The sequence below is a fragment of the Podarcis melisellensis genome (assembly GCF_964234715.1).
Source record: "Podarcis melisellensis genome assembly, chromosome: 8".
NCBI lineage: Eukaryota > Metazoa > Chordata > Lepidosauria > Squamata > Lacertidae > Podarcis > Podarcis melisellensis.
The window spans coordinates 84,343,672-84,350,760 of NC_138540.1; positions in this window are offsets into that span (position 1 = coordinate 84,343,672).

Consider the following 7,089-nt stretch of genomic DNA (forward strand, 5'->3'; position numbering starts at 1 on the left):
TTACATTGATTTCTTTCATTTACTAACCTCTCCTCATTTATTAATATTTTAATCCTTAATATTTAGGATGTTTAGCCTGGAGAAGAGGAGGTTAAGGGGTGATATGATAGCCATGTTCAAATATATAAAAGGATGTCACATAGAGGAGGGAGAAAGGTTGTTTTCTGCTGCTCCAGAGAAGCGGACACGGAGCAATGGATCCAAACTACAAGAAAGAAGATTCCACCTAAACATTAGGAAGAACTTCCTGACAGTAAGAGCTGTTTGACAGTGGAATTTGCTGCCCAGGAGTGTGGTGGAGTCTCCTTCTTTGGAGGTCTTTAAGCAGAGGCTTGACAACCATATGTCAGGAGTGCTCTGATGGTGTTTCCTGCTTGGCAGGGGGTTGGACTCGATGGCCCTTGTGGTCTCTTCCAACTCTATGATTCTATGATTCTATGATTTACTACCACATATTCTTATTCTACCCCTAAGCCTATTTATTACTTCCAAGAATTTTCTATTTATCTAATATCACAATATTTAGCTAAATATTCTTTAAATTTCTTGCAATCCTCTTGTATCTCCTCTTCTTTCTGGTCGCAGATTCTTCCAGTCAGGTCAGCCAGCTCCAAAAAATCCAACATCTTCATCTGCCATTCTTCTATTTTTGGTATTTCTTACGATTTGCAGGTTTGGGCTAATAAAAGCCTTGCCGCTGTAGTGGCAAACAGTTTAGCATCTTTTTGGGGCAGTTTCAATCCTAGTATTCCAAGTAGAAAGGCTTCTGGTTTCTTAATAAATGCATATTTCAACATTTTTTTTCAACTCATTATAAATCTTTTCCCAGAAGTCTTTCACCTTGGGACACCACATATGAAAAAAGTATCTTTTTTTCTTTGCATTTCCAACATTGATTTTCATTTGTATGGTAGAACTTTGCTAATTTCACCGGGTTTAAGTACTATCCATACATCATTTTCATATTTTCTTTTAATACAGTACATGTAGTAAACTTAACCCCTTTCTTCCACAGCCTTTCCCAATTTTCCAACAGTATATTGTTTCCTACATCTCTTGCCCAATCAATCATCACATATTTAACTTGTTCATCCTTTGTATGCCATTCCAACAATTGTTGTTGTTGTTGTTTAGTCATTTAGTCATGTCCGACTCTTTGTGACCCCATGGACCAGAGAATGCCAGGCACCTCTGTCCTCCACTGCCTCCCGCAGTTTGGTCAAACTCATGCTGGTAGCTTCAAGAACACTGTCCCACCATCTCGTCCTCTGTCGTCCCCTTCTCCTTGTGCCCTCCATCTTTCCCAACATCAGGGTCTTTTCCAGGGAGTCTTCTCTTCTCATGAGGTAGCCAAAGTCATGGAGCCTCAGCTTCAGGATCTGCCCTTCCAGTGAGCACTCAGGGCTGATTTCCTTCAGAATGGAGAGGTTTGATCTTCTTGCAGTCCATGGGACTCTCAAGAGTCTCCTCCAGCACCATAATTCAAAAGCATCCATTCTTTGGCGATCAGCCTTCTTTATGGTCCAGCTCTCACTTCCATACATCATTACGGGAAAACCATAGCTTTAACTATACGGACCTTTGTTGGCAAGGTGATGTCTCTGCTTTTTAGGATGCTGTCTAGGTTTGTCATTGCTTTCCTCCCAAGAAGCAGGCACCTTTTAATTTTGTGGCTGCTGTCACCATCTGCAGTGATCATGGAGGCCAAGAAAGTAAAATCTCTCACTGCCTCCATTTCTTCCCCTTCTCAGCAGGTACCCATATAAATATATGCACTATGTCACACGAAGGCTGGCAACATCAACACCGCCATGTGTGGGAATCCCTTGCAGATGACCAAAGGCCAGGAGAGAGACAGTCAGGTTGTGCATCCGTAGCAGTGACCAGAGGAGGAATGACCGCTGGGAGAAGAAGAAAAAGAAGAGTTTGGATTTGATATCCCTCTTTATCACTACCCTTCATTTGCCCCAGCTGCAACAAAACATGTCTCTCCTGTATCGGTCTCTACAGCCACAACAGACCCCATGACTCTTCAAAAGTTTGACTTGATCCCCAAAGATGTACTCCTCCATTGTCTCCCAAGGCAGGTGGATGCTAACAAGGCATTGAAAAATCCTGCAAACACCCCATTCTGCACTACCCTTTTCTGTGATGTTTTTGGATCACTTCCTGGTTCAGCACAATGCATGGTCACGGCTGAACACATATCAGACGTGCCTAAAACGGCAGACCCTCCAAGTGTCCCTATTTTCCAGGGACATCCCTGATTTAGAGAAGCTGTCCCAGTTTCTGATTTAATCCCAGAATGTCCCACTTTTCATTGGAGAAATGTTGGAGGGTATGGTGTTATCCGACCCCCGAGCCGTTCGAAGGCAATCCTGTATAGAGATTATGTTATGTACTAAGCTTCGATCCTAGAAGAATAGGCAAGTAGCATCCTAGAATGCAACAACTGATTGGTTTGCAGGAAAAGACCAATCAGGCTCCAGGAGGGAAGCAGAATCAGCCAATCAGACGGGACTCGTTGTGTAAATAACGTATATAAAAGCCTGAGGTTTCGGGGGCAATTCAATCACTGTTTTACAAGCTGCAAGAAAGAGTATGAAATCACTGCAGGACTGTGAATATATTTCATGTTTAATGTTTTATTATTATTTTTATATATGTTGGAAGCTGCCCAGAGTGGCTGGGAAAACCCAGTAAGATGTGTGGTGTATAAAGATTAAATTATCGTTATGGAATGGGACATCCCAATTTTCACTGGAGGAATGTTGGAGGGTATGAAATGGTTGCTGCCTGTACATTTCACCATAGTGCATGAGCTGGCTGTGACCAGGTGACCTGTACAGGTGCTGCTAACTGCTGATGGGACAATCTCCTCCTCCTTCATTGTAGGATTCCCTATCTTTCATGGGACTTGGCCTGACAGAGAGCTTTTCTAACAGAGGAATATCCTCTGTGTAGTAGGATATCCTAGAACTATGCGATCATAGGATGTCCAACAGATTTGTAATTTTGCATTTATACATTAAATGCAGAATGCCTCAGCAGGTTCATTCTCCATTTTAAAAAATTACATAGGTACTGTGAATGACCCTTCTTTGCCTAAGATTTTGGAGAGCTGCTGCCATCAAGGTAGACAATACTGGGTTAGACGTACTGAAAGAAAAATAATCTGGTTTGGTATAAGGCAGCTTCTTGGAAAGTTTTATACTATGTGTTTTGTGTCAGACAGGTTGCAATGTAGATGAGGAGGGGTTTGGAGATGATTCTGCTACAGCAGGCATGTCCAAAGTCTCTTTCGGGGGCCTAATCCGGCCCGCTCATCGGTTTAATCCTGCCCCTGTGGCAGTTTATTTCTTTGGTTGGCCCTTTTGTTGGTCCTCACGGCCCTTCACTTCATCAAATACAGCAATACCCTTATTGGTTTCAGTAAGGCACATAAGCATATAAATTGACCCTATTCACCATACAGCTTTACATGTGCAGTTTGTCCAGTGAACATAGTCTTTTAAATATGGGCTACTGGCCTTGCAGATTTCCTGGGCGGAGAGTTCAGCAGCTTCTGAGGCCACGGCCTCCTCAATGGCTTTCTGCAGCGTGAGGTCTGGCTTGGTGAGGAGACACCGTTGCAGACGGATGTCCCGGACCCCGCAGACGATTCGATCCATCAGGGCATCGTCTAAGTCTCAGAACTCGCAGTGCATTGCAGCCTGTCGCAGGGCGGTGGTGTAGTTGTTGATTGACTCCCCCTCTGCCTGGTTCCGGTGGTAGAATGCATGGCGGGCAGCAATCTTGGACGGCTTTGGCGCCTAGTGGTTGCGGAGCTTCTCTTGAATCGTGTCCCACGGTGTTGCCTGGACTGCTACAAGCGCAACCAATGCTCGGGCCGTCTCAAACACCTCAGGCCCACAGAGGCTGAGGAATAGGCCCCGCTTACGCTCCTGTGATACTTGCGTCAGCTCGTTGGCTTGGAGGTAGCAGTCGAACCAAGCGAGGTAGGAGTCCCATGATTCAGAGGCTGGGGCAAACGGCGGTAGAGGCACAAGTGAAGCCATGGTTCCAATGCCGGCATAGAGGGCGATGGATGGAACTCAGTGCTCTAGCCAGAGCCATCAGCTCTGAATTGGTTCTGTTCAATGATTTCGCACAGTGATTCAGCTCAGTGATTCAGCTCTGCTCAGAGGGTGGCTGCATCTGGCTGTGCTCTGTCGTCCATCCATCCCACCCTCGTCGCCAGTGTTCAGTTGTGGGTGAACATATCAGACGACACAGCAATTCTTCAAACAGCTTTTGTTTATTCACAGGCCAGAACAGAACTGAACCGAAGGGTTCAGCCAGCCTGCTTATATAGAGCTCCACTACAACGCAACAGTAACCATTTTCTGTAACTATCCAATCACTGAACGTCACTTTCGATCCCCTATTTGCATATGTGGATCTGAGTGAAAACTATCTACAGTATCCCCCTGCTGGCCCAGGGTGAGAACTTCAGTAAAGAACAATAGGTACTGAGAATAACCCTTCTTCGCCTAAGATCTTGGACAGCTGCTGCCAGTCGAGGTAGACAATACTGGGATAGATGGACTGAAAGAAAAATAATCTGGTCTGGTATAAGGCAGCTTCTTGGAAAGTTTTATACTATGTGTTTTGTGTCAGACAGGTTGCAGTGTAGATTCTGCTATTCTGCATGTCCAAAGTCCGTTTTGGGGGCCTAATCCGGCCTCGCAAGTCGGTTTAATTCTTACTTCAACAACTTCGATTCTAAAAAAAGGTCAACAACTTTGGCCAAATCTGGCCCTCTTTGAAAAAAGTTGAAAAAAGTTCGGACACCACTGTGCTACAGGATTTAATATCTAGTGAAGTCATCACAAACACGCTTTTCCAACAACACAAGAGACGACTCTACACATGGACATCACCAGATGGGCAGCATCGAAATCAGATTGATTATATTCTCTGCAGCCAAAGATGGAGAAGCTCTATACAGTCAGCAAAAACAAGACCTGGAGCTGACTGTGGCTCAGATCATCAGCTTCTTATAGCAAAATTCAAGCTTAAACTGAAGAAAGTAGGAAAAACCACTGGGCCGGTAAGATACAATCTAAGTCAAATCCCTTATGAATACACAGTGGAAGTGAGGAACAGGTTTAAGGATTTAGATTTGGTGGACAGAGTGCCTGAAGAACTATGGATGGAGGCTCGTAACATTATACAGGAGGCAGCAACGAAAACCATCCCAATGAAAAGGAAATGCAAGAAAGCAAAGTGGCTGTCCAATGAGGCCTTACAAATAGCGGGGGAGAGAAGGCAAGCAAAATGCGAGGGAGATGGTGAAAGATACAGGAAATTGAATGCAGATTTCCAAAGAATAGCAAGGAGAGACAAGAAGACCTTCTTAAACGAGCAATGCAAAGAAATAGAGGAAAGCAATAGAATGGGAAGAACCAGAGATCTGTTCAAGAAAATTGGAGATATGAAAGGAACATTTCGTACAAAGATTTCCATAATAAAGGACAAAAGTGGAAAGGACCTAACAGAAGCAGAAGACATCAAGAAGAGGTGGCAAGAATACACAGAGGAATTATACCAGAAAGAAATGGATGTCTCGTATACCCCAGGTAGTGTGGTTGCTGACCTTGAGCCAGACATCCTGGAGAGTGAAGTCAAATGGGCCTTAGAAAGCACTGCAAATAACAAGGCCAGTGGAAGTGACGGTATTCCAGCTGAACTATTCAAAATTTTAAAAGATGATGCTGTTAAGGTGCTACACTCAATATGCCAGCAAGTTTGGAAAACTCAGCAGTGGCCAGAAGATTGGAGATCAGTCTACATCCCAATCCCAAAGAAGGGCAGTGCCAAAGAATGCTCCAACTACCGCACAATTGCACTCATTTCACACGCTGGCAAGGTTATGCTTAAAATTCTACAAGGAAGGCTCAAGCAGTATGTGGACCGAGAACTCCCAGAAGTGCAAGCTGGATTTAGAAGAGGCAGAGGAACCAGAGACCAAATTGCAAACATGCGCTGGATTATGGAGAAAGCTAGAGAGTTCCCATAGGCGCCGACTCCATGGGGCTTGAGGGGGCCCGAGCCCCCTCAAAAATTCGTTTGGGGGCTCCGCCCCCCCAATAATCTCCGGCGCCCCTCCAGCAGAGCGCCATCGCCGCCCCTCCCCCAGCCCAAAATGCACAGGGAGGGGCGGGCTGCATGCCTCCTGCCCTCCCTCCCGAGCAAAAGCTCCACCCAATTTCCTTTGGAGCTGATTAATAGGCGCAGCACGCTCTCCCCTATTCGCTCACGAGGAGGCGGCGCCACTTTATTTGCATATTCATGAGCTTATTTATTATTCATGAGCTTTCCCGGGCCCCCCCAATATTTTTTATAAGTCCGCGTCCCTGAGAGTTCCAGAAAGACATCTACTTCTGCTTCATTGACTATGCAAAAGCCTTTGACTGTGTCGACCACGGCAAACTATGGCAAGTTCTTAAAGAAATGGGAGTGCCAGATCACCTCATCTGTCTCCTGAGAAATCTCTATGTGGGACAAGAAGCTACAGTTAGAACTGGATATGGAACAACTGATTGGTTCAAAATTGGGAAAGGAGTACGACAAGGCTGTATTTTGTCTCCCTGCTTATTTAACTTATATGCAGAATTCATCATGCGAAAGGCTGGGCTGGATGAATCCCTAGCCGGAATTAAGATTGCCGGAAGAAATATCAACAACCTCAGATATGCAGATGACACAACCTTGATGGCAGAAAGTGAGGAGGAATTAAAGAACCTTTTAATGAGGGTGAAAGAGGAGAGCGCAAAATATGGTCTGAAGCTCAACATCAAAAAAACGAAGATCATGGCCACTGGTCCCATCACCTCCTGGCAAATAGAAGGGGAAGAAATGGAGGTAGTGAGAGATTTTACTTTCTTGGGCTCAATGATCACTGCAGATGGTGACAGCAGCCACGAAATTAAAAGACGCCTGCTTCTTGGGAGAAGGGCAATGACAGGCCTAGACAGCATCTTGAGAAGTAGAGACATCACCTTGCCAACAAAGGTTCGTATAGTTAAAGCTATGGTTTTCCCAGTA